Here is a 23979-nt window from a genome sequence, read left to right on the forward strand (position 1 = left end):
CCAATAACAATTTAATTTTGTTTATCCTCTAAGAATGGAGAATATTAAATGTACGTTATATGAATTTAATTAAAAAATTAAATCGCGGCGATAAAGTTGCTTTTTCACAACATAATCATTATACCACACTTTCGTAGATTAAAATTATCAACAAGTTGAATAATTTAATTTTTTCACAAGGCTAGTTTAAATTCTACAAAAACAAAGTGCGAGAGGTATTGTTATTTCTGTTGGTTTCACAAGTTTATTACTTCTTTTGAGAAGATCGTATTTTTTGTAAATATAATTGCCTCGTTAGTATAACGATTGATGGAAATTGAGAGGATGGTTTAACGGAGTAATATCGACCAAATTTCTTCACTCGTTGTCGAGATTTTAATCGGCACATACGTTTCCCGATTCATATCATTGTACAAACATCTGTTTGTTGTTTGTTCACAATTTATTTGATCTGTTTGTCACTTGGAAACTCTGATTCCTGTCGCAATTTAATTCCTCCATCGAAACAGTCACACGACATTAATTTTCTGCAAGAGATTCGACGGTATGTTGTTTTTGGATCGCAGAGACAAATTATTTGACTTGGCAGTGATATTATTAATTCATGAGAGGCGAGCAACATAATAATTATGTTGCAACAAGCGGATTTTTTTCGTTACGTAATATTCTGATTTGCAAAATTCAAAAGTAATTCGTATAATTGAAAACAGTTTGAACACGGTCGTGCTTGGATTCATTTTCATCGAAAAAAACTCCTTAATTTGTTCCTAACACTCTCGTGAAAATATTAAGACACATTCATAAATTTTAGTTGTTATTAGTAATCGACTTTGATTACAACTTCTAATTATCCAGAGAATACTATATATTAAAAAGGAATCAAAGAGAATCAATTAACCAAAAATCATTATCCAGAGAATACTATATATTAAAAAGAAATCAAATGGTTCTATATTTGATATTAGATAAAAAAAACATCGAATTCAAAGCTTTCTTAACGAACAAAAATCAATTTTTACAACTGAAATACCAGAAAAGTACTTCTTGACACGATTACCCGATGTAATAAATTTTGAAGAATCCAACGACTACTTTTTCCATGGAAAACGAAAACGATAAATAACACATAAGTGTACAAATCTCTGTCTAATAATCATACGTGCTTTTAGATAAATTACGATCGTTCTCACTTATTTAAAATACACATTTCTTAATTTCTTGGCAGGATACATATACTCGTGTACAATGCGATCTATTTCAAAAAACTGTCGTTTTCGAACGTCACGAAACAACAGATTGTCATAACAATACAACCGATTAAATGATCGTGCATTAGTTAATGTTTACCACGTTCGAGTATGTTAAGAGGAAATCGAGTTATCTTATATTCCGTGCGAGTTTAATGTAATACCATACGTTCGTATAAACAATCGAATATGCAAACGTTCGTGCAGCTCGCGATGGTATTTGCAAACAAACCATTGTCACTAACACCGAACGATATTGAACATTGCTCCCTTCCACCATAACGTTTATTTCATCGAGGAAATTCGAAATTCGACTGACGACCCACGGAAATCAACGTCTACGATAATCGTTCTGAATGCCCATAATGATCATTTGTAAATCTCATCTACAGCAATCACTGCAATCGGTTGGCCAGTTAAAATCATTTTCCCGAATTATGAGGCGTCACTAATTAGTCCGCCAGTGGCTGTCTACGTGCACTGGTGACCAATTTCTGATGAAAGTTACCATGCTTTTTTTTCTCGTAGCCATTTTACTTTCCTCCATTTGCATCGAACGATGGACTTCCGGAACGAATCGCCCGTGTAAAAGTGAACGTTGACGAATTAAACTTGATAATGAAAGAGTACTCGTCAACGAGCAACTTTGCAAGAGGAAGTCGCTTCTGATGAATGAACAGGCATCATCAGAAGGTGTCCTGTGTAACATCAAGGAAGCCAAACTTCGTTATAATTGAGCATCGATGTGTCTAACCGAGAATAGACTATCATCCAACATTGTAAAGTTGTAATATTTGTTATAAAAGAAAGTGGTCCGTGACAGAGAAAGTGTTGCTTGTAAGAGTTCACGGATCTACTTTAAGTGAACTGTACACGTTTAGGGGAATGTATATAGTGATGGAATATGAAAAAAATAAATTGAAAACTCGAATGAAGCTTTAGAAGTCTTCCAAAGAGTTTAATTTTGCACACGGGATTCTATTGTCGTGCAGAATTATTTTAGCTCGTTGTCAAACTATAGCACGACGTTTGTATCGATAATGTATTATCATTGGTATAGAGCATATAGCAAGGCACATTTCCAAAAGTAGACATATGTACATAAATAAAGACACTATTGCAGATTAGTCCACATTTGGAAGTTTGATTGACTAGTCTTTGCCGACAGTGCAACAGATTAAAGAGTATTTAATTCAATAAAGTTCACTGAAAGTGTCGTTCAGATTTGTCGACAACTTTGTTGTATACACGTATTGGATAAAGTATTTCAACTTCGTTCTCGATGGATGACCCGCGAGTAATTAATTTCAGATGGTCTCTTCGTGAATAGTAATACCAAATAACAGGTCTTGCGCAATGTACACATTTGCCAGAAAACGAGGTTAGGTTTTATAATTGCATCTCTGGCTATAACTACGTGTTCTAGATGTACTTTATTCTGATGTAGATTCGTGTATATAAATACTTCCAGGTATAATAATAAAAAATGGCTCGTTCAAAGTGTCGTCCAACTGATCGTCAGAACTGTGACGTAATAAAAGTTGTTCTTCTCAAGAGAACGAACTGTGAAGACTCATAACACGCTATGAGGCGGCACTGTATACGGAATAATCAGGTCGTATGCGAGATACAAAGCGGTGTTCGTAAACATTTCAATAGAATCAGCTACACCAGCTCCAGAACTGTTGGAACACAAAGCTAGAGGTAACTTGGAGACAATGCGAAATAGGTCGTATGTTCGTAGCAACTTTTTTTTTTGGTGAATCTCGCTTATACACTCTCTGCGAGAAGACTACTTTAGACAATACTGTGATTATTTTCCTGTTTTCGTAACTTAACTGTCTTTATTATATTTTGACACACAACGTCCGTTACACGTCATTTCAATCTGAAGGACAATTTCACTAGAGGTGACGGTTCCGTTTGTACCTTTCGTCAAAAACGTTACAGTTCTACGTTGCGATGGAACCCATCCAATTATATACTCATTAATAGCGACACCTGTCACTTCCCAAACATTGTGTCGTGGCATCAAACGAATATCGAAACAAATTATTATTGGAATCAACAAGATACTCTATTATCAAATTTCGGAAATATTCAAATAAGTTTGAATAACTATTCATTTGGACAATCGATGTAATATTTTCATTTATTTTTCAGGAGATTTTACTTTTAAAATGAAATTATAATAATTATTTTTTCGAATAATTACTAGAAAGTTGAATATGAAAGATAATATCAATTATAATATAGAAACGGAATTCATTTATAACGTATAAAAATTATTCTAGTTTACAAAACATTATTAATACAGTACCATTATTATTGGCATCTGCATGTGTGACCCAATAACCGATCGATGACGAGATGTAATATTTGAATATACCACCCACCAGTATTTGCATCATTCAAATAGTGCAGATGTATGAAGAATTCTTATTTGAATAGTAATCTTTGAATAATGATAGTCAAATACTGATATTCGAATACTGAATTACTCGAATAATGATATTCAAATACTGGACTACTCAAATAATGATATTCGAATACTGAACTACTCGAATAATGATATTCGAATACTGAACTACTCGAATAATGATATTCGAATACTGAACTACTCGAATAATGATATTCGAATACTGAACTACTCGAATAATGATATTCGAATACTGAACTACTCGAATAATGATATTCGAATATTGAACTACTCGAATAATGATATTCAAATACTGAACTACTCGAGTAATAATATTCGAATACTGAATTACTCGAGTAATGATATTCGAGTAGTCGAATAGAATCAGAAGTAAATGTACTGGGGGCATCGAAACACGTCTCAATCCTATTAGTAGTACCACGAATACGGGAAATGGCATTGATTTTTGTCGCGTTGTTGGACGACAGTATTAACCGCGGTTTCTTTCACGTGTTTGACGTAGAGTGACGTATCTATATCCTTGCGTTGCAGTTACACGGCCCATAATTTCAGACGTATCGTACAGATGTTTGCCGTGAGCGCGTGCGCAAAACAGGCCGTTTGAAGTGAAGCGTGCAAAACCATGCGTATTAAACGAACGATTAATTAAACGTTACTCCGGCGTGTAACGTTACCCATTTTGTTCGTTACCATGGCTCCAGGGATGTTGTTTATAGAACATCCTTAAATGTAACCCCACGACTTCCCCTTACGGTATTCACTGAAAGGCCATTATGACGACAATGGCTTGCCATGGGTAATAGCGCGACCAGGAATTTAATTATCATTTTAGGCGGCGCGGAAAGCAATTATCGGAAATTCAGTTTGCAATGGCCAATGGAACCTCGATCTCGACTAACGGAGACCGCCACTACTTCTGTACACCTGCAAAAGAGCGAGCTCATTAGGAAGCACTTTTCTCGACGATTATGCCGTGCTTTAAACGGCGCGCATCAAACACCTGTACACGATTGAGCAACGTTTAAACAAATACGTCGCGAAATTTACAAACTTTATCGACGATCGTACTGTAATTATTGAGTTTTTCGATGCGACAAGTATGTGCCGATAAGTTAGCGATACCTGGTAAGAAAAATTATATTAAGCGAGGTAATAAATTTTAGTGACGTTTTATTTTCAAACGTTTATGAAAACTGGTTTCCTTACGCTTTGATGACCGCAAGTTTTACGCTGATACTATTGCCTGCCGCTAGACGAGAGTTTTAATGTAATATAGAAATTCCAAACGGTTTTTCAATCTGAAATTTTATTATTCAGCGCCATATAAATATTCAAATATTACCCACTGCAGGTGCTTATTATTAATTAAAATTAATCAAATATATTTTATCGATTCGATGACGCCGTGACTACTGAGGAGATTATATGTATGTATTTTCTCGTGATGAAATATGTCTTACATTATCGAAAAAAGAAAAACTTCAAATAATTAAAGAAAACGCGAAAAGGAGATCGAAGAACATAGTTTGCCATTCCGATATTAAGATTTAAAACTCAATTGTATATACTGTGCGAAAATCCCATAACCAAGTTTGTTAAATGTATTCGTCAAACACTTATAAGCGTTCACAGCATTATTGTACCGTTTAACTGAATACTATTTCTACTCACAAGTATCCGCAGCACGTAAAGGATTAAATTCAATGCTTGTTCGGACTAGAATATTTTTACTACGGATATTTATTACGACAAACAACAAACATACGTATAATTGTTGAAATCAATACCGTAGCCGTGATCACCTCGGTGGAAAATATACCAGCACTATAAGAATCAGGTATTCGAATGCTAAGAGTAAGCTTCGAACATTTCAATATTTGAATATTTGAGTACTTCAACATCGTTATTTGAATATTTGATAAGTATTGGAATATTACTATTGAAACATTTGGTAAATACATGAATATCGTTATTTCAATATTTAGTAAGTATTTGAGTATCATGATACGAACATTTGATAATATTGGAATATTGCTGGTTATTCCAATATTTGATAAATATTAGAATAATACTAGGTATGCCAATATTTGGTAAGTATTAGAATGTTAAATGAAGCTAAAGTTTGAAAAAAGACCGATGAACTTAAAAATGAATTTCATAACCTACAGTAGCATTATTCAAATACTACGAATACCCAAATAATCGATACACCAAGTATTCGAATTCTATTCGAGTACTCAAGTATCAAAAGAGTATCAAGATACTCAACTATTCGTATATTATTCTAATACTCAAATATTCGAATATCATTCTGTGAGTATTCGAACAGTCGGATACTTCCACTGCTATTCGCCAAATATTTGATTCGCTGTAGTGTTCGAATATCAGAAGAGTATTAAGATACTCAACTATTCGTATATTATTCTAATACTCAAATATTAAAATATCATTCTGTGAGTATTCGAACAGTCGAATACTCCCACTGCTATTCTCCAAATATTTGATTCGCTGTAGTGTTCGAATATCAGAAGAGTATTAAGATACTCAACTATTCGTATATTATTCTAATACTCAAATATTCGAATATCACTCTGTGGGTATTCGAACAGTCGGATACTCCCACTGCTATTCGCCAAATATTTGATTCGCTGTACTCTTCGAATATCAGAAGAGTACTAAGATACTCAACTATTCGTATATTATTCTAATACTCAACTATTCGAATATCACTCTGTGGGTATTCGAACAGTTGAATACTCCCACTGCTATTCGCCAAATATTCGATTCGCTGTAGCGTTCGAATATTTCGATAAAGAAAAGTCCGAAATCCATCTGAGAACGCGACAACGAGCGACAACATTACCAATTCATTCGTGTCTCTTAATTACGCGGGCCGAAAGGGGATAATAATTGCGTCTTTGTGATCGTCGAACGAGAAGTTAATAGCACCTCGATGACGTTTCGCGGTATAAAAAAAAAATAAAAATTCTCGAAGGCGATTGAGGATAAAATTATCTCTGCGGTTTTGTCGTAGAACTGCGACGCTCGAGAATTTAATAACGATTCGATGATGTTCCGTCGCGAGGTTACCGATTCAACGTTGTACCGCGGTTTACGTTTTCACAGTTTAATACTTTTAACGCGCCGGGTCGGAGAAGAAACTGGGAACAGAGGAACGTGGCAACGACGCTATACATGTGGATGTTGCAGTTCGATCTCTCGGTTTCGTGCTCAGCTTGCGCTGCACTCTGAAAAATTGCGGACAGTTGTACCGTTTCGAATAACACATCGGCTCGTTGAAATCGAAACAGCGGGACGCGGAACACGGCTATCGCAATACGGCGGATCGAGGAAACGTATAATATTTTCTGAGTGGTTAGAACTCGGGATACATCCATGCCCTCGGCCCCGACACAATTCCCGGGACATTCCCCCCATTGCGCGGGAAACTGTTCGTCACCGAAGCCATCGGGAATACACTTCGAATATCATTTCTTACACATATTTACCAATGACGCGCGAACCGATCGAGAAACTATCTCGGCAAATACCGAGCGACATTAAAACATTTCCCTTGAAATTATTTCGTTACTGGAAAATAAAAGGTAATCGAGCGACTGTTCTGTTCGGTAGACAACGGCGAGACCTTAAAATACTTGGTTGCAAAATGAGAAAAATAATCAAAGACTTAAGACTCGTATTTTAAAAAAACGAACTAGAAAAATTCACCCCCCTACCCCCTTGAAATCAATGTTTCTATTCAGACGATAACACACGATATTGTTGGAATAATTTTGTTTTTTCCTTTCTTTTTATAAATATACAACACTGAATATTAACCTTTCACCTTTTCACAGAATGAAAAGAACTGAAAATCGATCAATATATTTTATATGTATACGCAAAGTAGAAAGCAATTTATTTTTAGTTATTTTCAGTCTGTGGAAAGGTGAGAGGTTTAATGTTCATTGTTTTGAAAAAATCAACATTAGTGGTTGAACGTTTAGTTTTCGTAGCTCCACTTTAAACCTCAGCTAACTCTGACCGCACAGTGGTATGTTGAAAGAATGCTAATCCGGAGGGTTTAAACTTGATTCCAGACTCAGCTGCGGGCTGCAAAATTTTTGTCCACTATTTCATCCCTTCCGTTTCCTCCCGAAGACATATAGCAATGAACCGAAATCTAGAAAGTTCTACGCCAGACGAGTAAAATTAGATTGTAATATTATTATTAAAATGTACCGAGAAATAAGTAGATGGTATACGATTATTAATAACGTAGACCTTGATGATAAATAAAATTATCACCACTGTTCGACATAATTCTGAAAATGTTTATTTTCATTTTCATCGTTAAAATGAATCATTGATTCGTTATTAATATTTTTTGAATACGATAAAGATTTGTACCACCGCGGTGCAGGATTCGTAAAAAGAAAAAAATGGAATACTATATCTCGACTGTACATTTTTGTTCAAACGGATGCTTTCGAATTTTTGGAATTCTGCAGAAATACTTTCAGAACCACGAAATCGCTCCAATTACCCCAATTAATATTTGCTTTGCTTTCTTTCAAAATTCAATTTCTCCTAAAATTGCTTACAAGCAGACACGAGAGTCATTAGAGGAATTAATCGCAGATGTTTGCCCATAACTGTTTGTGTTCAGCAAACACGGACCCTTCGATTGACGCGTCTTGTTGTACAAACACAGAAGAATAAATGGGACAGCTAAACGAGTAGCGGGAGACAAAATAGACAATAAAAATGTTCACACGAAAAAACTTTAACCAATAAGTGTACCGATCGGTTTACTGTGTGCGAAAAATGCCCGAGGGCGTTCGATGAATATGCTTAACAAACGCGAGCATGAATTTCGCGAACAGGGGATGGTGTTAAATCTGCGAATCGAATCTTAGCATAGGTTGTGATTCGTGGTTCCAAATTTGATCGAAGCTGGATTCAATTTCACACCAGATCGCAACGTTTTTCTTTCCATGGAATTACCATGGACGTTTAATTGGATTTTATGCCAATAACCAAATTTGAAACGGTTGAATCAACGAAGATACGATTGGGAATCGAACTGTAACCAGCCTTTGTCATTTCAGCGGTGTTCCTCGATAGAAAAGTAAGTTGTAAGAGAAAAATGCAATTTCTTTTTCCACTTATCACTGTCTCGTTGCAATCGTTTTACGTATGTACGAGGACCCGCATGCTGACTTTATTGCCATCTTCAATTCCACGCGTGAAGTAACGATTTACCTTGTCTCACACGCGAGAAGAGAAAGTATTGCGCGCGTATCGAAATCGTCCATTCTTCAGAATCATCTCTCTTTCGAAGTAACAACGATGAATCGTGATTCCGTAGGAAATCGGTTATGTCCCGAAGACTGCAAATTTTCGTTAACAATCAATACTCGAGTCTTGCACGAAATATTCGAATAATCGAATATTCAAATTACATTTCACCGAATATTCGAATCACTCGAGTATTCGAATTATATTCACCGAATATTCGAATCACTCGAGTATTCGAATTATATTCACCGAATATTTGAATCGCTCGAGTATTCGAATTATATTCACCGAATATTCGAATCACTCGAGTATTCGAATTATATTCACCGAATATTCGAATCACTCGAGTATTCGAATTATATTCACCGAATATTTGAATCGCTCGAGTATTCGAATTATATTCACCGAATATTCGAATCATTCAAGTATTCGAATTATATTCCCGAATATTTGAATCACTCGAGTATTGGAATATTCAGATACGGTAAAATTCGAGTAGTCTACAGCTCTATATTATATAAAAATCCTGTTTTTATTACATGGATTTGTCCATAGAAGGATTTACAGTAATACCTATAGAAATTGCTCCATTTAGAAATAGATTGCTTCTTTCTCACTGTACTCGACCCAATGTAATCTAACACACTTTACATATATTTTCGATTAATCTTGAAAATGTCTAATTTTTATTTTTATTGTATTCCTAACTCATCGAATCCATAGCATTCGATCGAGGGCGATTCGGTCGTCCGAGTAACAAAATTCTCCGACTCGCTCTCGAAAAACGATCCGTTCACCGAGTTCACGAAGGGTGACTAATGGCGCCCTCTGTAACCTCTTCGTGAAGGATACTGTCGTCTCCAAGCGTACCAAAACCAACGGAATCAGACCCCTGGGGAAGAGGGGGGGGGGGGGGCGCAACGCGGAACGATCCGTTAATTTTAATGTTTTCGTTCGACTAATCTTCGCGGAGACAAGCGGATCACGTAACACGACTGCGAAACGAAAAGCCCCGAGTAACGGGGTTGAGAAGCCAGAAATAGAGCCCGACCTCGGCCGCTTCACCTTCGTCACCTCCTCCATTTCCTCTCTGAAACGCGCGGCGCCTCTCGTTCGCCGACGCGAGGATTCGCGACGCGCAAACAAATGCCTCGGTGTACGTACCGAGAGAAACCCTCACGTGGCGGATGCTGCGAGACCACGGTTAGCAGACGAAGAAGCTAACCCTCCTCCTACGAGATGGTGGCTCTCAGCTCGAGAAATCCGCTGGGGAACGAGGATGGTTGACGGAAATGAGACGACGTCTACGATCCGCGACAAGATTTCGACCCGTGACGGAGGCAATCGGCCGCGGGGAACCCCGTGGCTCGATACGAGTGGATGAAGTTAGGGGGTGGAGGAAAAAAAAAAGAATGTTGGAGCCAACGGGGGAACGATATTGGAATAAGCCGTATAGTTATTGAAGCTCCGCGTCGCGCCGTTATTGGAACGGCACGGACCACGGGTTCAGACGCGTCAATGTACGCAGCGAGTCGGGCGAACGAAGTGCTTCTTTCTCGCATTTCCGGAGACACCGGAATATCGAAACGGTGGAATTTCCTACAGTCTACGAGGCTCTAATGAGCTGACGCGGAATTACCGACGACCGAGGGTCTGTCTAAGTTCTGCGTGCGGGAATCAGTTGAAGCTGAGGAATATTCAATTATTTTATCGGCTTTCGAATTCTGCGAATATTGTGTTAAGTATTGAAATTAGTGGCGGTATTCGAATATCCGAGTACTTGAATATCCAAGTATTCGAATGTCCGAGTACTTGAGTATTAGAGTATTCGAATATCTGAATATTAGAGTATTAGAATATTTGAATATTAGAGTATTCGAATATCTGAATATTAGAGTATTCGAATATTTGAATATTAGAGTATTCGAATATTTGAATATCCGAGTATTCGAATATCTGAATATTTTAATATTTGAGTATTCGAATATCTGAATATCTGAATATTAGAGTATTCAAATATTTGAGTATTAGAGTATTCGAATATTTGAATATTTGAATATCCGAGTATTCGAATATCTGAATATTTGAATATTTGAATATCCGAGTATTCGAATATCTGAATATTTGAATATTTGAGTATTCGAATATCTATACATTCAAACCTCATTAATCAAATAATTGATTAATCGAAAATGTTCTCATACAGCAAGAATTCAGGGTAAACGATTAAGAATAATTGGCCATCATCTAACCAAACCTGTTTTCTTGATGTGACAGGTCAATCTCAGGTCAACTTCGTGACTAACTACTTCGATGGACCATGGTTAGAGATTTCACTTGATGTTGTATTCGTGACAGTGAACCTTTACATTTTAACCGAGTAGTCAGATGAATATATATAGTAACTGATTCGAGATTTATACAAACTCTGTTACGTGTCAATTAAAATTACAGTTGCGTTTGAATGTTCAATCACTGAACGTTCTGAGACTAAAGTAGGGCACAAATCGATAATATTTCAACATCCAGCAGGTAAGTTTCAATTTCGTTGGCAAAGATTGCAACCTTTCTCTCTACCTATTAAATCCCCAATTCGCTATCTTCTCAATGTTTCTCTACCACATTAATTACCTATAAAGACAGTTGAGATATTTCAAGTCGGATCACAGTGTTCCTGAGCAAACAATGGGCCGTCCAGTGCAGAGTCCACAATCCGTAGGAGAGACCTGGTTAATGATTTGGCAACGATCGAACCGTGAAACAGAATCGCAATACCAATGAATAGAAGACCCGACAACGACGATTACAACGAGAAACGTTACGAGCAACGACCAAACTTATCGTGTCACGATGAAATCCCTTTTTCCAAATTTAACTTCTCCAACCTTACACAATAATCTGTGGTAATCCTCGGAGCCACCAACCAGAGTGATCCTTAATTCCTCGAAACAACTCGACGTTATGTCCGAGCAAGTTATTCCACGAAACACGCGGAACAATGTCGTACATTTCTAGCAAACACCCTGTCAAAGATACGATGCCCCCCCACACCGAGCAAACATTTTCGTTCGCCTCGCGGATCCTCCGCGAGTCTTGGTGATCTAACTCTCCCTCGTTCGGGTGTTACAAAGGGACTTGGCAAAAACGATGGTCACTGTTTTGTTTCAATTCGCTTGACTAATTGTGAACGTTTCGGTATCCGCGGGACGGAGTGCACAGAAGGGCGAAGGAAGAATATAGAGGAGCCTCCGGTGGCCCGGGGCCTGCAAACTCTTTCATCTAGGAGGCATTGTTCTCCTTGCTCTTCTTCGCTTTTTTTTCTTTTTTTTTTTTCTCTCTCGTCTCGTGTCCCCGTACCCGCCTGCTTCTTCCGTGGGCTCTCCACCGGTTTTAAGGTTTTCCTGGGCTCCGCTGGCTCGCCCGGTACCTTGACCGGGAAGCATGTAGTCACTTGTTTAATCAGGCCTCGTTAGGAATAACCTGGGGCAACGTCACCGAGCCTCTCTGTTCCTCGCGGCAGATGCTTCTGATGAAATTCTAACGAGTCCGGATCTTCGTTAAGTGGATTATAATTTCCATATTGTTCGTGCAAGTAGTTAACGCGTGTCACCGCGAACCAAGGAGCAGCTAAATCGGACCGACGCGACGCCCGATAATGCATCGATCGTAACAAGACGTAAATTCCGGCAGTGGGGAGCTATCGTGTTAAGGGTACGTCTTTGTACAAATTGGGAGTCGTTCGGAACACGATAGTTACGAGTAGGGTTGGACGATCAATTGTGATCCGTTCGTTGAACTTTTCTGGATTCGAATACGACGTTAGATCGTGCACACTTTTCGAGCAAAAATGCATCGAATGCACGGAACTTGCATTTACGACGCAACGAGAGATCCGAGGAACATTGGTTAGCATCTAGTCACGTGGAATATAATAGCTTCAATTGTTCGAAAACAAGATGGAGCAGTTTCTCGATTATCCGACCTTAGATTGTTCGATCTCCGGATTATCCGGTCATCTGATGGTAAAACAAAGAACTCGTTTGTTGCAGATACGATACAATTGAGGAACACGCAACTTGTGAATGTGTACCTTTTACCAATTTGCTTTACGATCGTAAATCGAGAATCACGATCTTTTTAGTTGAGTTGTTATCGCGGTGAATGTTCGAAGATATCAATAAGCTATATTATCGTCAACATTTTTCTATGCTACTTTCAAAGACTCGTGTACACACGTTACATTTGTAATCCGCTTAAACATTTCGACGTTCTTTACACCGAAATACATTTCGTTCCCTCGTTAAAGGGAACGAGTCAGCTCACCGAGAAGGAAAACAACGATTTTGCATTTATCTAAGTTCTATCGTCCGTTTCATTAACGGAGACTGTTTCTCCGAGCCAAGGTTCGTGCAAAGGTTTCCATTAACCACACTGAAACGTTGACGGCTCGAAAGCTCAGAATTTTGGTGGTATTCTGTTCTGGTTGTCTGGTCTTCTCTCGGGTCGGACACCGACCTATAAATCACGTAATTCTCATCCTCCATTACGGTTAATCTCCGCATATACTCTGTCTCTCTGCGTCTGACTTCGGATTTCCATTTCGTGTCCGTCGTTTCATACACTCCATCTCCTGATGATTTTCGAATCAATGTCAAACACAGATTTATGGAGACAACGTCGCTCGTGCGGAGTACAACGTTCAACGCTGAATCTCTAAACGCTACCGATCGGAAACTATTGCTTTCGATCGTTTCACATCGATACGATACCGCGTCGCAAGAATTGTAGAAATCGAACGACTGAACAGATTTCGGAATATTGAGGTATATATCTCGTATGTAACTAAAAAAATAGAGAAAAACAATCGACGAAGAGAAAGAGGAATTTATAAAATTGATCACACGTGTAGAATAGAAAAGTCGTAACGTCTTGGGAAAACATGCTGTGGATTTTAAGTGAATTTCATTATGGAAACAGTTGGAATCAGTTGTTTCGACTGGTTGGTAAATCTAATGTTAAAATACGCTATTCTGTACACTTAAAAATAAGGTGTACTTCCTTTAGAAATCGTACAGTGTAAATAATTATTTTTAAAGTTTCTATAGTTTCGTGACTTGTACCAGTTTTGGCCAATGTATAAAACAAATAAGCTGTCATTGTCCGAACAATTTTTAAATCAATTGTGATATAAAGTGTGTTATACAATATCGTAGTAGATATTGATACATTTGAGTAAAGTTTGAAAATCAATGTAGTATATATCTCATCAATGGAGTATATTTTGTTTCTCTTCGTATATTTCTATTTAATAATCAAACTTGTTTCTTTTGGAAAATTTGAATTTCTTCGTGTCTCGAAATTTTATCGAACAATTCGCGGGTGTTTACAGTAAAATTTCGCCGTTAAATAATATCGGTCAATGGGGAATCAACTGTTTCGCGTTTTAAGCCTCGCTCATACAGTTGTCGCGTATTTGCGAATAGATCGGTTATTGGATGAAATCTATTGTCTACACATGATGAATTCCACGGCTTTGCTATGTCGAGTATTGATATTGCGGAGTTCAAATTGATCGTTTAGCGCGATCCGCGTCACGTGCTGTTAAGTAATTGTGACGGACTTTTTTATTCATTGGATGTATTTATTGCGACAATTCCGTTGCATTGTTCGCACTTTCTGCGGGAGACCTGCCCTTAAAATGTGTATTTTTTCATACACGAGCACCGTACTTTGCACAATCCATGCAATTTGCCGCTGGGCATAACAATTATTACGTTTTTCACATATATGAGTTCGCAGTTGTACAACAGAAATGAGCAAAATTTTTGCCTGGATAAAAATTTCGCATAAAGAATGAAAGATAAATTTGTTCATCAAAAAATACAATCTGAATTATATTTTTCGTTGAACGAATAAAAGCTTATTTGAATAACTTTGGAATAAATGTTACGAATAAGCAGTTCTGCAGCGTTTTTATTCGTTATTTATTGTTCGAATAAAATACTGCTCACCTCCGATTATATAGAATGTCCGTCGCGAGAGTTTGTACAATTTTTGTGTTACTTAATTGTAACGAGGAAAGTGGTAATCAAAACTGGAATTATACCGAACGAATGAGTGAGTGTTCTTAAGTGAGTATATATGATTCTTTCTTTATGCTATTTTAGGAAATACTCAAGTATGCGAATAGTAATATTGGAGTACTCAAATACTCGAATAATAATACTGGAGTACTCAAATATTCGAATAATATTGGACTACTCAAATATTCGAATTATAATATTCAAGTACATAAATATTCGAATTATAATATTCAAATACTCAAATATTCGAATAGTAATATTGGATTACTCAAATACTCGAATTATAATATTCGAGTACTCAAATATTCGAATAGTAATATTGGATTACTCAAATACTCGAATTATAATATTCGAGTAGTCAAATATTCGAATTATAATATTCAAGTACTCAAATATTCGAATAGTATTATTGGATTACTCAAATACTCGAATTCTAATATTCGAGTACTCAAATATTCGAATATTAATATTAGATTACTCAAATACTCGAATTCTAATATTCGAGTAGTCAAATACTCAAATAACACTCATAAAAATTCGATTATGAAACTATTTGAATGGTCTAAGTTCTCCTCGAGGAGTGTGCCTAGCAGATTTGGATTAAAACGCGGCATAATTATCAATGGAATAATATCACCTCTCGCAGTATCGTTAATACGATGAAAAGTGACTGCGAGATCAAAAGATTATAATTATATTTAATAAAAAAGAATGTCCACGCGGCAAAGGAGCTCCAAACGAGCCCCAAACGAAAACTCCCGACTTCTGCAACGTGAATAGCCAAGCTGGTCGGTTTTCTAACCTCGCTTTTTCACCATGACGCTCTTTCATTCCGTCTTGCGTAGTCTTTCGTCCTTTCTTCCCGCGTAAGCAACATTTCCTACCCGCGTTTCTGTCTTTTCCTCGTTAAAACCAGCAATTAAAGCGAAGTTAATCCCCGTTGTTCCTCGAGCTACGAGACTCGAGATGGTAATTAGTATTGACTCGCATCGTCGTGTTTACGCCGTCGAAAGTTCATCTCGCGCGAAGACGAAAGTTTCAGTAGACGACTTATTGCAGCCTGGCACATTTAGTTGAAAATTTTGCCAGTCAACAGTGACTTACAATTCAAATGTCTTCGGTCATTCTCTGTCGTTTCTCGCGAGATTCTAATCGTACAATACGTTTTAATTAGTCGACATTGGTAATTAAACGACAAAAGAGTGCGAGTCGCTGTCTCGTAGAAAAATTACGTATTTATTAGACGCGAATATTGTAGTACGGTATAGTTAAATTCTCGTTTAATCTTGCTTTTAACGTTTTCGTGTGTTGAGTTTTGAAAGCCTCTTTCCAAGTTGAACATTTTTCGATTACAACTCCTCTATTCACGGTGAAATATTTTTGTTAGCTTCGAGTTTTAAAATGTTTCCACGGAGCTTCCATGTCGAAACTATTTCCAATTTTATGTATTTCTGTTCGCAAACAGTAATCTTCGAATCACAGCAGTTTTGAGAAATTCAAGGCAGATTAATTTTAATATAATAGCCTATGTTGCGATAGGACTCGGAATTTTGCAAAATGTACATCCACGCGTATTGCAGAAAATTGTGGCACGTTACTGGGTACAAAATGGTGGAACTCCTGTTCACTTTGTCGATTAAGATACCGATTTCCTCGATTAAAATTTTCAGAATATTCTACAATATATACTCAGAGTGTTATCCGACCCGAAGCTTTTGAATAATCGTCATCTGTATCGGTATCAAAGAAACGTTAATAAAATACGATTTAATACCGCGATTCTAATTGAAAAGTTTTAACGACATGCAACGATAAATACAGCGATCTCGTCTCTGAAATTAACCTTTCGAATTCCACAATGGGGTGAACTCTGACGTAACATTAACGTTTTCAATTACGATCATTTTTGTCCTTATTCCATAGGGGGCGTTGAATACAGAAACATCGGTTCCCGAATTTAAATATAAATGCATTCTTTGAAACAAAGCGGCCGAATTGAAAGCTACCAGTGCGATTTGAATCGTTGAAATTTTCAAAGAAATTATAATTCGCGTATAATCCTATTATTTCTTATTGTACGAATCTTTCATAATTATTCCCACGTTCGAAGAAACGCTTAAACGTCTTCTCTGACCTCCGACGTTCTAAATATTCTCGACGCGCAGAATTTCATTCTTGGCTTCGCGTGAACGCGCCAATTAAATTATGGCGTCCGAAAATCGCGATGGAAGCAATATTTAAATTCGAAACCGTCAGGAATCTTGGTGACAGTCGACACTTCGAAATCGCGAAGACTCTTCGTTGAAAACAGCTTTGACGCTCGAAACACCATTCTAACTGACAGTGCAACTGACGTCGAAGGATGCGTCTTTATTTAGGTACATGCAAACGATTTCTTATACGTATAAATCGAAACTTGTGGCGAGCCACGAGGTTGGATCACCATGACTTGCTCGGAGAAGACGACAAAGCTTAGATACGTCTTAATTAAATATATTCTCCATCGTTATTCGCAGAGGGGTTTTATTGATAAACAAATGAATTATTTGCAATTTTAGAATACTACTTACAACCGGTTCGACGAACGAACCGACGTGATTGGCGAGGGAAGTTCCACGAGAACTTCTATGAGAACATTTATTTCTCAATTTAATCGTTATGGTAATACGAAACATTTTAGGAATTGTATTGAGACTATGTAGTGTCCCTATTAAATAACTAAAAATTATACACGAATAATAATAATAATGCAAAATCAAAGACTGATGGTCTTTTAACGAATAGATAAGAAAATAAAGATAATAGTTTCAAAAAGCATTCTAACGTCACTAATATTATTATTAGTATACTGTCTATTTGTATATTTGTAATATTTGCACAGTATGAAGGCTAACGAATAAAAAACCTCATTTAACCGATAACTCGATACCAGCTCACTTTTATTCACGGACCGACTCAAAGTGACTTGAACAAGAATTAATTATAACGTGTTTATTATTCGTTTCTCGATTTTTTCGCGTGCAGCAACAATTATATATTGTTATATATAACAATATATAAAATATTGTTCCAAGGTCGACAAACGTGTACAAACCCCCACCGCGAAAAGAATGAAAGACATTGTACTTGTTTCGACCTGACCTGAAACTAACCGCCAAGTCGAAACGAAGGCAGCTTTTCGAAACTTTCTTCTTCCCAAAGTGAACCGACAACGAAAACAAAAAAAAAAAAAACAAAAAAAGAAAAGAAAAAAAATGAAACCAGTAATTCTCTCAAGTTCCTACCGTGCAAATAATCCTAAACCTTGCACGTTTTACTATATACTTACCTTCGCGAACCGCGCAGCGGCGTCTATCGCGAACAAATAAGTCCTCCTCTGAAGACTCTTTTTATTTATACGTAACGAGTTTTGCAACTCGGATACTCATGCTTCATCCGGCCAAACTACACGCGCCTGAGCCAGTACTTTCGAATAAGTTCAACCCTCCTGGTTGCCATGCATACGTACACATACACACACGGGCGCGGGCGCGCGTTAGTGTAAACTACCCTCGGCATAAACTCCCACTCGACAGTCTTACATATGTTCAGCTCGCGTAACCTCCGAGTTCAACTTCATCTCGTCCCGAAAAGCTGCTCTGAACTCGAGTTATTATATTCGCCCGCAGTTCCCAGACATCCGCGAACACCGAGCCCACCAAGTCGCTCCTCTCCTCTCCTCTTCGTAGGAGATACGGTACCGAGCGGAGGATTTCATCATGGCGGCCGAAAGAACGCGCGGAATGAATGGGGGGGCCTCGTTCTGTCTGCGCGTCGCGGACCGCCCCGGCGAGCAAAGATGCGAAAATCCTGAATCAAACTCGCGTCGTTCGCGAACGACCCTTTCCAGTGAAGCGAAAGATAAAAAGGGTAGACGACATCAAGTGGACGAGACGCGACGAGCTCGGTCTTTGACGAATAAATCTCTTTCCCGTGACATTTCCCGAACAGCTTTGAGGTTAGGTCGTAATCAATTCAGGGAGGAATTATTCGAAAGGAATAATAATTGGAATCGATATCGATCTATCAGCTTTACAGCGACGCATCAATTACAAGTACTTGTTAGAAATGAATTCACTCGCCTGGGTCAAAACGGACCCGTCACTCCAAAACGGACTTTGCTCCTACAAATATTCCGAACGAAAATTCTATTCTATCGTTTTTATTTGTTTCTATTGCTTTATTTTGCGTGTGTTGTGAAATAGTACTTTTCCTAATTTTTAAGGAAGAGTATAGTAACGCTATAATCGTGTAGTATAGAAGTCTATGCCCGAAAAAAACCCAAGTCAGGTACAGGTTAGGAAAGGCAGGTACAGGTTAATTCGTTCGAATCATCGCGCCATTTTGAGGTTTTGAAATCGTGTAACGATTACAGTTTGCAATGTCGCAACGGTCTGTGTATGCAAATGTGCATGCAAAATATTTATTTAATTTTTGATGAATTTTTATGAGTGAGCATTTCTAACTTTTCCTATAGAGAATTTAAATCTGAGTAGTAGAACTTATCAGGGAGATTTAAATACGACGAGATTGGGTTAAAATGATTTGGGAACTGAACGCTCACACGTGTATAGTACACGTGGTGTTATCCCTGAAGAGGTTAGACTCTCTATTCGAGGGGAATTGTAATCGCTGAGCCGATTACAAACTATCGCCTGTAAGCTGGATAGATATTTATTGGCCTGGGACAGTATCCCATTTAAGATAATATAGAATACTATATGCAGGATACAATAGCAACGGGAACTGTTCAGAGTTAATAAAGTAATCTAAGACAGAAGAGCAATATAAATACTAATACCGGTACCAATGTTACTAATGCAGAAATTTCCATTTTCGTGCGATCATTCAGTTCAAATAAGACGAGGGATGGAACATCGTCCACCAATGAAAATTAAATTTTCTTCATTTTATATTACACCCTCGTGATAGTATTACCGATAGATTCGTGAGATTTTGAGGTTAGGAATGAGCCCAAACGAAACTCTGTTCGAATTATTTTGATCAAACCTAAATTTCGAAAATCTATACGATACTTCCTTAAGAATGTAACGAGACATACTTAAGAATCATAAGAAAAAAAAAGTGTAATACTTATGAATCGTAAGAAAAAAAAATTTGTAATACTTAAGAATCATAAGAGAACAAAATTTGTAATACTTAAGAATCATAAGAAAATTTCACCTTGAGTTTCAAGATCAAGAGTTCTGCAGCAGGTTTCTTTGACACCCCCGATGCAAACGTGCGGAATTATATCCGTGAAACGTGACAAATATTTTTGTTACACCCTGTAGAGGGGAAAAGCCAAGGAACTCGTGCTATCGCGCGCGACACAGCAGACGTTTCTCGACTGGCGACGATATCAACCTTGTAAACCTGGGGATACGATGCAGATGGGAACGTGATTTACTCTCGAGGTCACGTAAACTGAAATACGCGAGGTACCGGTTTCGTGTTACCTTTTGACCACGATCCTTCGGGAATTAATCCTTTGAGAACGAAACAATTTTAAACGAGAACGTTAGCACGGTGTGGACAGTTTTCGAGCTGCCTGGTGAAAACAACATTAATATACGAGTTATTACATTATGCGATTCTTAAAAATTTACGAATCGAATAATTTTGTAAAATTGTAGAATTAATTTTACGTTACAGATTTTATGCTGAACACCGTCTTCATCAATCGTCTCTTGATGAGTCTAAAGGTACATTACGTTACACAGAGAGCTTGCAAAGTCTACAGTTTCTCCTTCGCGGTACGTTTCTAAATTGAAACATCGAATGACGTTATTCGAACGTTATTAGATGCGCAGAACTTGATTTATAACTCACACCATGCTATTCAAATACTATAAATATCTAGATACTTGGTCTGTGCGCAAAATATTCGAATAGTATTCGAATAGTCAAGTATTTGAACAATATTCGAATAGTATTCGTATAGTCGAGTATTTGAATAGTATTCGAATAGTCAAGTATTTGAACAATATTCGAATAGTATTCGTATAGTCGAGTATTTGAATAGTATTCGAATAGTCGAGTGTTTGAATAGTATTCGAAAAGTATTCATATAGTCGAGTATTTGAACAGTATTCGAATAGTCGAGTGTTTGAATAGTATTCGAATTATACACCTCGAACGTTTGAATCTGGTAGTCTTTTTTCATTAAGTCTTTCTTCCACATACAAATTTCAGAAACTAGTAGCTAATTGGCTCACTAATTGCTGGACAATTATTCTCTGTTTTTGGTGATTTCTCGTAAAATGTGTAAGAATGTAGTGAAACATTCTTGTTTAAATAGTTATTAGAAAAGGAGAAGAATTTTGACGGAAATGTTCTAACATCTCTATAATAATTAATTACTCGTGTTTTATAGTGACCGTTGAGTACACCTCGCGTGGCAAGATTTTCTATTTGAAAGTATGATGTTTCTGTGTGTAAATGGTCGCATTAAAAGTTCCTTCAAAGTTAAGTTGTTTGAACTCTTGGAGAGCTAGTTCTCTAAGCTTTCGGTTGATGGATATTGTGCTCGAAGCAGGGATTTTAATAATGTATGCAGGAGGTGGCTGTTATTATTCCCTTTGAGTGGAAAATCTGTAATAAAAGTTGTTTCTTTGTACATGCTTGCGCGTCCGACAAATGAGTTGTATTAAGGAGAGGAGGACTCAAGTGTCTCTTAAGGGAACGGTAAAAAAATTACGAACCTTTGTACAAACCTTTGACAGAAGGAATGAGAATATTCTACAGTGTCCACGATGGCATAATGTACGACGTAGAAATCAGAAAGTAGGGAAAAAAAGGGAAAATGTAATATAAAAGATCGAAGAATATTTATAAAATATAATTTTCGTTGTACAAATAAGAATTTTAAGAAAGATAACTTGTTACCTATTTGAAATGAACAAAAACGATTAACGAATATTATTGAAGAAATGATAGTGAAGTAAACAGTACGCAAACACGTGTTTGAATAATACGAGTTGTACAAAATAAATGGAAGTTTTGAACTCAGTGTCTGGTAAACCAAAATTTGCTGTTGAAATAAATCACTGTTGTAGGGCGAGCTAATTAACAAATCACTGTGTAGACGAGTTTTAGATGCACGCAATGCAACATCCGTAGACAAATTACGAACGCGAATACTACGAGTATATAACGCACTTTATTATTGCACAATTCCCACAGGATTTACATATTGCAATTATGGCTTTCAGAAAAGTTTCATAATTAATGGAAACAGATATCCATGAAACATTATTGTACATTTAGAAATAAATTCAAATTCAAATACTATTAGTTTCAGGGCAACGATTACACTTTTTTCAAAGCTAATCGTACAGAAAAACTTGTCATCTATCGAACTTTATCACTCGCATATAAATCTGAAATAGAAGTTGGGTGAAACTCGTGTATAAATGTAATTATAGTGATAAACATTAGAAAATAAGTTCACGTACAAATGCATGCTCATAATTTATATTTAAATAAAAATAACGAGGTCTCTATTATACCGTGCAAGAAGAAGATTCGTGTACAGGGTGGTTTAAAAGATGAGACTCAGCTGTGCTGCTACTAAGTGTAACCTGTAATGATTTATAATTTTCTTAATACAGAAATACGAAACACGAGAGCTGAGAATAATTACGTTAAAGAAAGAAAGAAGAAGAGAAAAAGGGTATAAGAGATAAGAAGGAGATGAAGGTTATTGCTGTTGATGATTCACGAACAAATGCAAAGAAAGTCAGGTTAAAATATATATAAAACATTATTCTAGCTTTTACTGCGCATACAACGCAGTGAATAAATTTCGAGATATATTCCCTTCGATTCATCTATTTTAAACTCATTATTCCGGTACAATTAATGACTCAAAGAACGTAGTCTCCAACCGAGCATTATCAAATATATAGGTTACTATTAGTGCACAACTTATGTATACATAATCTGTGTATTGATATAATTATCAACGGACGCATTTAACTTCAAACTATGTTCTCCTTGACATTTTCATTTTAAATCGATCATTTCAAGGAAGTCGTCGATTCGGAAGGAGAGAAATTTTCAATAATAAATTTAAACACAGTAACGTGTAAGGTTAGGTAGCAAATTATTCACTGAATATCACTATCCCACCTATGTCATATTTTCGTATATATTTTTTTCCACTGTGACGAATAAGGTCTTTAGATGAAACTACATAAAGATTCTATCTAACAATTATGTTGTATTTGTAACTTACATAACGAAATTAGAATTCTCCCTCCTCCCGAATCATCATCTTTTAAAGAATGTTTCATATACCCTTCAACCGCTATCTAGGCAACCCTAGATACACTTCTCTGATTTTTAAAATTCAAAATTCACGATCGATTCGAGGCTCAAAGTATCGAAGTAACGAATTTCAGATGAAACTAGATAAACATTCTACCTAATAATTATGTTACATACATCTTTTCATTTGTAACTCACAGAACAGAATTTTTGTGTTTTTTTTTTGATGAAAATGAAAGACGATTCTTTTAGAGTGTATAAACATTTTATTAAATCGTATATTCTCCATTTTGGAAAACGAAATGACTTTCCGAACAACCTAATAGAATTTTTTCTCTTCTCGAATCACCATCTTTTAAAGAGTGTACCATATACCCTTCTACTTACACCTAGGCAACCCTAGATAAACACTTCTGTGATATTTAGAATTCAAAATTCTATAATTCGAGGCTGAGAGTATTATTTCCCGTTCGAGAACGAATTTAGATTACGCCTAACCTAAACGCGACAGGTTGCACAACCGGATGCCCCCTAGCGCGCCATCTAGCGTTCCAGCCGGGCACCAACCAAAAACTTCTCCAAACGAAAAAAGGGGATT

At 36.9% G+C, this 23979-nt stretch overlaps 1 protein-coding gene across 3 annotated transcripts in view; it reads right to left on the bottom strand.

Moving 5' to 3' along the window:
* Mub (poly(rC)-binding protein mub) overlaps positions 1-23979 on the bottom strand; it is a 137255-nt gene that overhangs the window by 63712 nt on the left and 49564 nt on the right. The window lies entirely within an intron of this gene.

The sequence above is a fragment of the Ptiloglossa arizonensis genome, chromosome 8, assembly GCF_051014685.1.
Source record: "Ptiloglossa arizonensis isolate GNS036 chromosome 8, iyPtiAriz1_principal, whole genome shotgun sequence".
Taxonomy (NCBI): domain Eukaryota; kingdom Metazoa; phylum Arthropoda; class Insecta; order Hymenoptera; family Colletidae; genus Ptiloglossa; species Ptiloglossa arizonensis.